The sequence below is a fragment of the Orycteropus afer genome, unplaced genomic scaffold, assembly GCF_000298275.1.
Source record: "Orycteropus afer afer isolate SDZICR_OR568_19922 unplaced genomic scaffold, OryAfe1.0 scaffold00276, whole genome shotgun sequence".
NCBI classification, from domain to species: Eukaryota; Metazoa; Chordata; class Mammalia; order Tubulidentata; family Orycteropodidae; genus Orycteropus; species Orycteropus afer.
The window spans coordinates 2,013,526-2,021,720 of record NW_006921863.1 but is presented as its reverse complement, the minus strand read 5'-3'; positions in this window follow the sequence as shown (position 1 = coordinate 2,021,720).

The following is an 8,195-nucleotide window of genomic DNA, read 5'->3' as shown; positions in this document are numbered from 1 at the left end:
TGTGTACTCCATCTGTCAAAGTCCAGGTGTATAGCTGCCATTTGTATTGTTGAAAATGTATTTGCAATGAATAAGTCATTGGTCTTGCAAAATTCTATCATGAGAGCTCCAATGCTATTTCTGTCATTGAGGCCATATTTTCCAACTACCAGTGATTCTACTTTGTTTCCAACTTTTGCATTCCAATCACCAGTAATAAGCAACACATTGTCATTGCATGCTTGTTCAATTTTAGACCACAGAAGTTGGTAAAAATCTTCAATTTCCTTGTCTTTGGCTTTGGTGGTTGGTGTGTAAATTTGAAAAGAATAATATTAACTGGTCTTCCTTGTAAGTGTATGGGTATTATCCTATCACTGATAGTATTGCACTTCAGAATAGATTTTGAAACATTCTTTGTGCCAATGAATGCCATGACATTCCTCTTCAATTTGTCATTCCTGGCATAGTAGATCATATGGTTGTCTGATTCAAAATGGCCAAAACCAGTCCATTCAGCTCATTACTGCATAGGATATAGATCTTGATGTGTTTCATTTCATTTTTGGCTACTTCCAATATTCCTAGATTCATACTTTTCACATTCCATATTCTGATTACTAATGCACGTTTGCAGATAGATATTTCTTCTCATTTTGACTCCTGCCACATCACCAAATGGAGATCCCAAAAGCTTTACTCCATCCACATCACTAAAGTCGGCTCTGCTCTGAAGAGGCAGCTCTTCTCCAGTCATATTTTGAGTGCCTATTGACTTGAGGGGCTCATGTTCACCACTATATTGAACAATGTTTCAGGGTTATTCATAAAGTTTTCTAGTAATATATCAGACAGTGTTTCACTGCTATTCATAAGGTTTACACTGGCCAATTCTTTGAGAAATGGATGGTCCCTTCCTTCTCCTGACTCTGTCTTAGTCTGGAAGCTCTGCTGGAATCTGACCACCATGGGTGACCCTACTAGCATTTGAAACACTGGTAGCATAGCCTCCAGCCTCATAGAAACACACTAGCCATCAGCGAATGACAAACTGACAGATGAGTGGGGTAAGATTTCAGTTATTCAGTAATTTTATCAAATATCTCACACTTAATGAATACAATGAGAACTTGTCGTAGACTCACAACTGCTCACGTTTTTGTATTATATTTCAGTCCTTTTTATTTTGTTTATTCCAAAGCAGAAAAAGGATATTTCTGTACATTGATTCCAACAATTGGAAGTCAATAAGGAGAACTGGTGGTGAAATGGCTAAGCCTTGACTGCACACTGAAAGGTGGGAAGTTCAAACTCACCAAGAGGTTCTGTGGAAGAAATGACTTGGTGATCTGCTCCTTTAAATATTACAGCCTAGAAAACCCTATGAGGCAGTTATACTCCATCATATGGGGCCACTATGAGTCAGCAATTGACTCAATGATATCTAACAACCAAAACAACTATTCATTATCTACTAGAGAAGATATTTTAAACTCTGTTTCCCCAAGTTTCAGGGCAAAGGTCAAGTTAAATAGCTTACCAGAATTATTTTAAGGTGGATTTGTGCTGCCTCCTACTTGGTTTTATTTAGTTTTAGTTTTTTTAAGTGATGCTATCTCTATCCTCAGAAATTCCAGTGTTTCCTAATGACTAAAAATAAGAAGCCATGGATAGCTTAGCATCAATTTTGGAAGGATTTGAAAAAAAATAAAAGTATATTATAAACTACAAATTGGAAAATTAAACCCAGCAGGTCAAAAATGCATGATTTTCACCCTGCTCCCTCCTGAAATTCCAGTAAAATTATAATAAGTGTCTTTTAAAAGATTATAAATAACAAGGACAAAGAGGATGAAAGAGAAGTATGAGTAATAAAATATTGGAGAATGGAGAACAGATGGAAGAGTAAAAACTGACCTGGCAGATTCTAGAAAGCTGAGTCCTAATCAGTCAGTGGGAACAGCAAAACAACAAATGGATTTACACCATAGGACCTTCGAAAGTCTCAACAATTGCTGACACTAGATTATGCAGGGAATGGAGTTGAAGGTGGGATAAAAACAAAAGCTTTGGTTGAAAGTCTTTGAAGAAACAGCCCCTCAGTTTTCTCCTGTGCTCTGTGCAATGAGGCAGTATTCCTCCCTAGGCTTTTATCTGAAGAGAGTCTCTGTCCTGGGAGACATGAAGCACACTGAAAACAGATGTTCCACTATAAACAGGAGAATGAAGCGAAGATTTATGTACTCATCCATTCAGTAGCATATATCAGGACTTCATTTCTCTTTTTGGTTGAATACTATTCCATTGGAGTCCCTGGTTGGTGTGAATGGTTAGTGTGCTTGGATGCTAACTGAAACATTAGAGGTTCAAGTCTACCCAGCAGTGCCTTGAAAGAAAGGTCTGGTGATCTACTTCCAGAAAAATCAGCCATTGAAAACTCTATGAAGCACAGTCTTACTCATATGAGTTGGGATCTATGGCAGCTGGTTAGTAGTATTCTGACATAAGGAATGAGGGAAAAAAGAGAACTCATATCCAGGAACATTATTTTGAAATTTCAGAACATTAGGTAAAAAGAGAACATGTTAGAAATTTTCAGAGAAAAAATGGGTTTCATAAAATAAGATTCATATAAAAGCAGGAAGCTAGGAAAAATTAAAACAAAGAAAACCAACAATAACAACAAAAAGACTGTCAAAGAGCTTGGAAGGGATATGGTTTCTAACCAATAAATCTGTATCTAGCCAAACTGTCACTCAAGTTTTGGAACAAACATGCTTTTCAAAAAGGTAAGAAAATAAAAATTGTACTACCCATGTTTTCTTTCTCTTTCTAAAGACACCATTTCAGTGTATGCCTAAAATGAGGAAATGAACCAAGATTAAGAAAGACACGGATCTAGGAAAGACATCCTACATAAGAGAGAAGATAAGCAACCCAAAAAGAAGCTTGGAAGAATAACTATCTTCAGCAGACTCCAGGAGAAATATTTTTTTTTCTGGAAAATCAATTTAAATACTTAATATGTTTGAATTAATTTAGAAGAGATTTATACAGGGGGATGGCTCAGGAATCAACTAATGATTAGGAAATGAATCATAAAAACAGGATGTTTATTAACAACAGGGATAACAAAATGTTGTGCAGAAAAGGAGGAATAATCCCAACATGGCCCATAATGCTCTACAGGTGAAAAATGAACATTTACCTAATAAAAATACGACTGGATTATTTTGAGCAGGGGGGAGATGGGAAGTGTGAATGTATGTAAGACTTGCTTTCAGAGTGGAAAGTCAATAGTGCCTAAAATTGAAATGTCAAGAAGATGCAATTTAAATAAGTTATTCAGATTAATAGAAATTAATAGAAAAGAGTTGTTAGAATATTTGGAAGTGATTTGCTATTGGAAGTTCTGTTTGCTATTGCCTTTGGAAATCAGGAAGTAGTGGCATATGGTAAGGTCAGAGGCATGCTGTTTTGTAAAACAGGAGCTATTGAATCTAAGGAGTTCATATATAATTTATATTTAAAAGTTTTAAATAAATTAAAAGTAAAAGTAATGCATGCCACAAAACTTTCCAAATATTTGGAATGCAACTTTAATGAAGCCCTAACTGTGCTATACCATGAGATGTAGCCACTATTGAGAATCACTGTGTGTGCACGTACATCAATATTTGCATGTGTTGTTGTTATATAAGTAATTAATATTTACACGCTATTAATTTATTTCTGCCCTTCCCATACACATACATTATGGACACATTTCATGTCCATGGATACTTCATTCTTTTTATCAGCTGCCTAGTATAACTTTGTTTAAATATATCCTCATTCATTTAACAGTGTTGAATTGATAGATAATTAGTTTTGGTCACATTTTGGTTTGCTATTGAAAACAGCAACCATATAATTTTATTTATACATCTTTATACAGGTAGCTTAGTGCCTAAGGCACTTGACTGCTAACCAGAAGGCTGGCAGTTCAAACCCACTGGCCACTCCTCGGAAGGAAAATGGGGCAATCTACTTTCATAGTGATACGGCCTTGGAAACCCAAGGAGGGGTCACTATGAGTCGGGTCCAACTTGAGGGCATATAACAACAACAACAACAACATAATACATATATATGTGTGTGTGTTGTGTTATATGTGTAAACATATTCTTTCTTCCACATATATCCAAATAACTATCCTGTGATTTAGAATAGTATCTTTAACAAGGAAAACTGAGAAACTCCCAAATCTGTGTCAGAGCTGGCCCTGGCATACATAAATATGAATGTATAATTTCGTCTTCCTGTGAAGGCCTGACCTGACTTGAGTTACCTACCTGAAAGTGAAGTGGACTGTCTGCCCCTTATCCCTTAGCTCCTTCTTACCTTTTTGACAAAGGGCACTGTTTCTTGCTTTCAGTCTTCTATTGCCACTGGCAGCTACCTTTACATCTTGCAGGTTCAATCTTTTGAAGAGAGACTGACCTGATTATTTCTTTGGTGACAGGTTAAAATCCAGCCTGGGTCAGGTACCCAGCTCCATGACTAGAGTTTAGGAAGAGTCACATTGAACATAATGTCTCTTCCTAAGATAACCATCTATGTGGAGATAAAGGACTATTTCCCTCAGAAGATGAAAGTGCCATGCAGACATTCCCTCAGGTGTTTGCTGCACCACTTTTCACTTTTATTGCTTTGGGCATAAACACAAACCATTGCCATCAAGTTGATTCCAACTGGTGCAATGGTTAAAGCATTTGGCTGCTAACCAGTAGGTCAGAGGTTCACTCTACTTCTTTAAAGCTTGAAAACCCTATGAGGCAATTCTACTCTGTCCTAGTATCACTATGACTATGAATTGGAAATAAAGATGAGTAATTATTGGCAAAATTATGTTGGACAAAGATTAATGAAGAAATACTTCATACTTGTATCATATATTGTTTAACACAAAATAATTTTGATAAAAGAAGATAAAGATATCTAGAGACTTGATAAAGAAACTGGCCCTTTAGATGCGATACTGATACTATATTCACTGAGTAACTTGTCTCTTTGTAAGATTTAATTAATACTGGATAAAAGAACTTTATTATTTTAATGACTGGAAGACGTTGTTGTTAATTGCCCTTAATAGATTCTGACTAATGACTACCCCATGTGTGCAATATGTAAGATTATTTTAAGTTTCCAATTAGTCATATGTAAATATAGTACTTAAAATAATAACTCAATGAACTACTAATCCTCTTTACTAATAACAAAATTTATTAAGCACTATAATATTTAGGAGCTCTGGTAGCATAGTGGCTAAGGCACTTGACTGCTAACCAGAAGGCTGGTTGTTCAAACCCACCAGCCACTCCTCGGAAGGAAGGTTGGGCAATCCTACTTCCGTAGTGATACTGCCTCGGAAACCCAAGGAGGGGTCGCTATGAGTCGGGGCCAACTCGACGGCACATGACAACAACAACAACAACAATAATATTTGGATGCATGTTCTAAAGTGTTTATTTCTTAATTTCTGTAGAAATTCCAGTCAAAGGGTAGAATAAACCATCTTGGAAAATTAGATTCACCCAGAATCTATTTAATAGAGAAAGGGATATGGCCATAGGAAACAGAAAACATTGGGGGAAATGTACTGTTTACTAGTTTAATGTAGCAATAAAAATGTCCAGCACAACTCATTGATTCAGGTATTGTCATTGCACATTCTGAAACTGAGCAATGGAGTTTGACAAGAGAGCTTTTAGAAAAACGATGTGAGTTTTAGACTAAAAATAGAAATATTGATTCATAAGTATAAAGTCATTTGAGGGGTACTCACCTTCCTAAAAAAAAATTTCATATGAATAACCGTATTCAGATTTGTTGGCATTTCATGATTCAGTTTTTAGACTGAAAATATGTTGTTCTTTGTCTAAACATATGCCTGTTTATTTATACTTAGTCCTGAGCAGAAAACATAACATGGAAAATATTATAATTAAAACATTATAATTTTCTTTAAAGAAAGTTCTATTCTTTAGGAAAGTTGTATTTAAAACTTGATTCCTTTGTAATTAGTGAATTAATCTTCAGTTCCTCTTATTTCTGCATAGATGGGCATCTGATTGCTTATAAATTCAGAGAAAAATATTCCTAATTTAAAATACACAACCTAATCATGCTATTTCCTTTGCTTTGGGAACATTGCTCTCCCAGCTAACCATTCATCATCAGCCTTTAAGTTGCTGTAGGCAAGCAGAAAAGGATTTTCTTTTTTACATTTTCTAAGTATATTTTCTCTGAAGAGAAAATTAATAGATGTGTAAAAGACTCTCTGAGAACTTTTGCAGCCATTGCAATTTAGAAATGTTATTGAAATGGTAAAAAAAAAAAAAAAATGTAATAAGAGAAACAAAAATATTAGGCTAAACAAATCTGTACTTTTGCTTTTTGAAATATTTCTGGAATGAGAAGAGAAAATCTAAAGTTTGTAGCCTAATTACAGGCCAAGGAGTTCTTCCAAGGTGGCCCTCTATACTTACTCTCATAAGATGATCACTGAAAAGTGGGTCCTATAGTGCACAGTGTACAAATTAGATGGTGCCTGGCTATCATAAAGGATAGTGTCTGAGATCTTAAATGTTTATTCTAGAACAAGAAGCCATCTAAAGGAAGCATCAGCCAGACCTTGTAGAAAAAGGCACTCCAATCTAGGTGTAATCAAAGAATTTTAAATAAAATCCATGATCAAGAGGAGGCAATGAATTAGAGCTTAAATTCTGAAGCTCTTCATTTGTGGAAAGCTGTGTTCTATAGAGTTAGGACTCCATTTTGAGTCTTGACATAAGTTCAGATGCCATGTGGGTGTTTTCTGACCATCAAACCAGCAATGTGGTTATTCATAGACAAGGCCAGGGCAAGCTCAGGGAGAGGCAATTTACTCTTAACCTTATAGAAAGAAAAAGGGAACTTCCATGGACATGCCCTCAATGATTTAGAGAAAATAGCTGCATGTTACCTACTTTAAGTTAAAAATTGGGGTCCTGAAATTTTCTTGCAGCTAAACTTGTGTCTACAACTCAGGATTGCATGATCATGAGTCTTACATTGACCCATGTAGAAATCCCAGAACCAATTCATAACCTTTTCTAACCTTCAATTATGTACTTACCTCAATCATGAATCTCCACTCCTCCCCCTCCCTCACCTACTTCTGTAGTTCTATCTATGACAGTGACAGATGGACCTGTCACCAATCATGATCTCATGATGATTTCCTTTGTTTTTGTCTTATATATGAGCTCTGGTTTGGTGGTGGCACAATGCCTAAGGTATTTGACTGCTAACCAGAAGTTTGGCAGTTCAAACCCACCAGCAGTTCTGTGGGAAGAAGATGGGGCAATCTACTTCCGTAAAGGTTTACTGTCTTGGAAACCCAGTGGGGGTCACTATGAGTCAGAATTGACTTGATGGCAGTGAGTGTAGTGTTTGGTTTATATGAAAACTATGGCTATGAATCAGCAGACACCATGGGCTTCATCTAAGTGATTATCTGTTTTGTCTTTGTCCTGTTTAAGTCTTAATAAAAGGATCACTCTAGGGGGGGAAAAAAAAAAAGGAAGAATGAGGGAAAAAAAAAAAAAAATGAAAAAACCTAAGGATTAGACTGCCAACTACAGAGGTACAAAATCTCCAGCTAAGCAGGGACTGGCACATTCACATACACCCTCTATCTAATGTGACTGTTAGATGTCGGTGGCAAAGGAAAACATATCCAATCTCGTACTTAATGAAAGACAAGTAACTTAAAACAGTACTGAAATGATGTTTCCAACTATGAGATTGGAAAGGTAAAAAATTTTGCTAAAATACTATGAGAGCAAAAGTGGGGGGAAACAGCATTGTACACTGCGGGTGGGAGTATTGGTACAACTTCTATAGAGAACAATTTAGCAAGATTTACCAATATAAAAAGTGTGCATGCTTTCGGCTAGCAATTCTGCTTTAATATTTTTATTCTATAGTAAATGTATGCATAGATGTGAGGATATTTATTGTGCCTAATTATTTATATATATTTTTGGAAACAACAACAATAATAATAATAATAAAGGGAATATCTTAAATAGCTATCAGTGGTTGTTGTTGTTGTTATGTGCCGTCGAGTCGGCCCCGACTCATAGCGACCCCTCCTTGGGTTTCCAAGGCAGTATCACTACGGAAGTAGG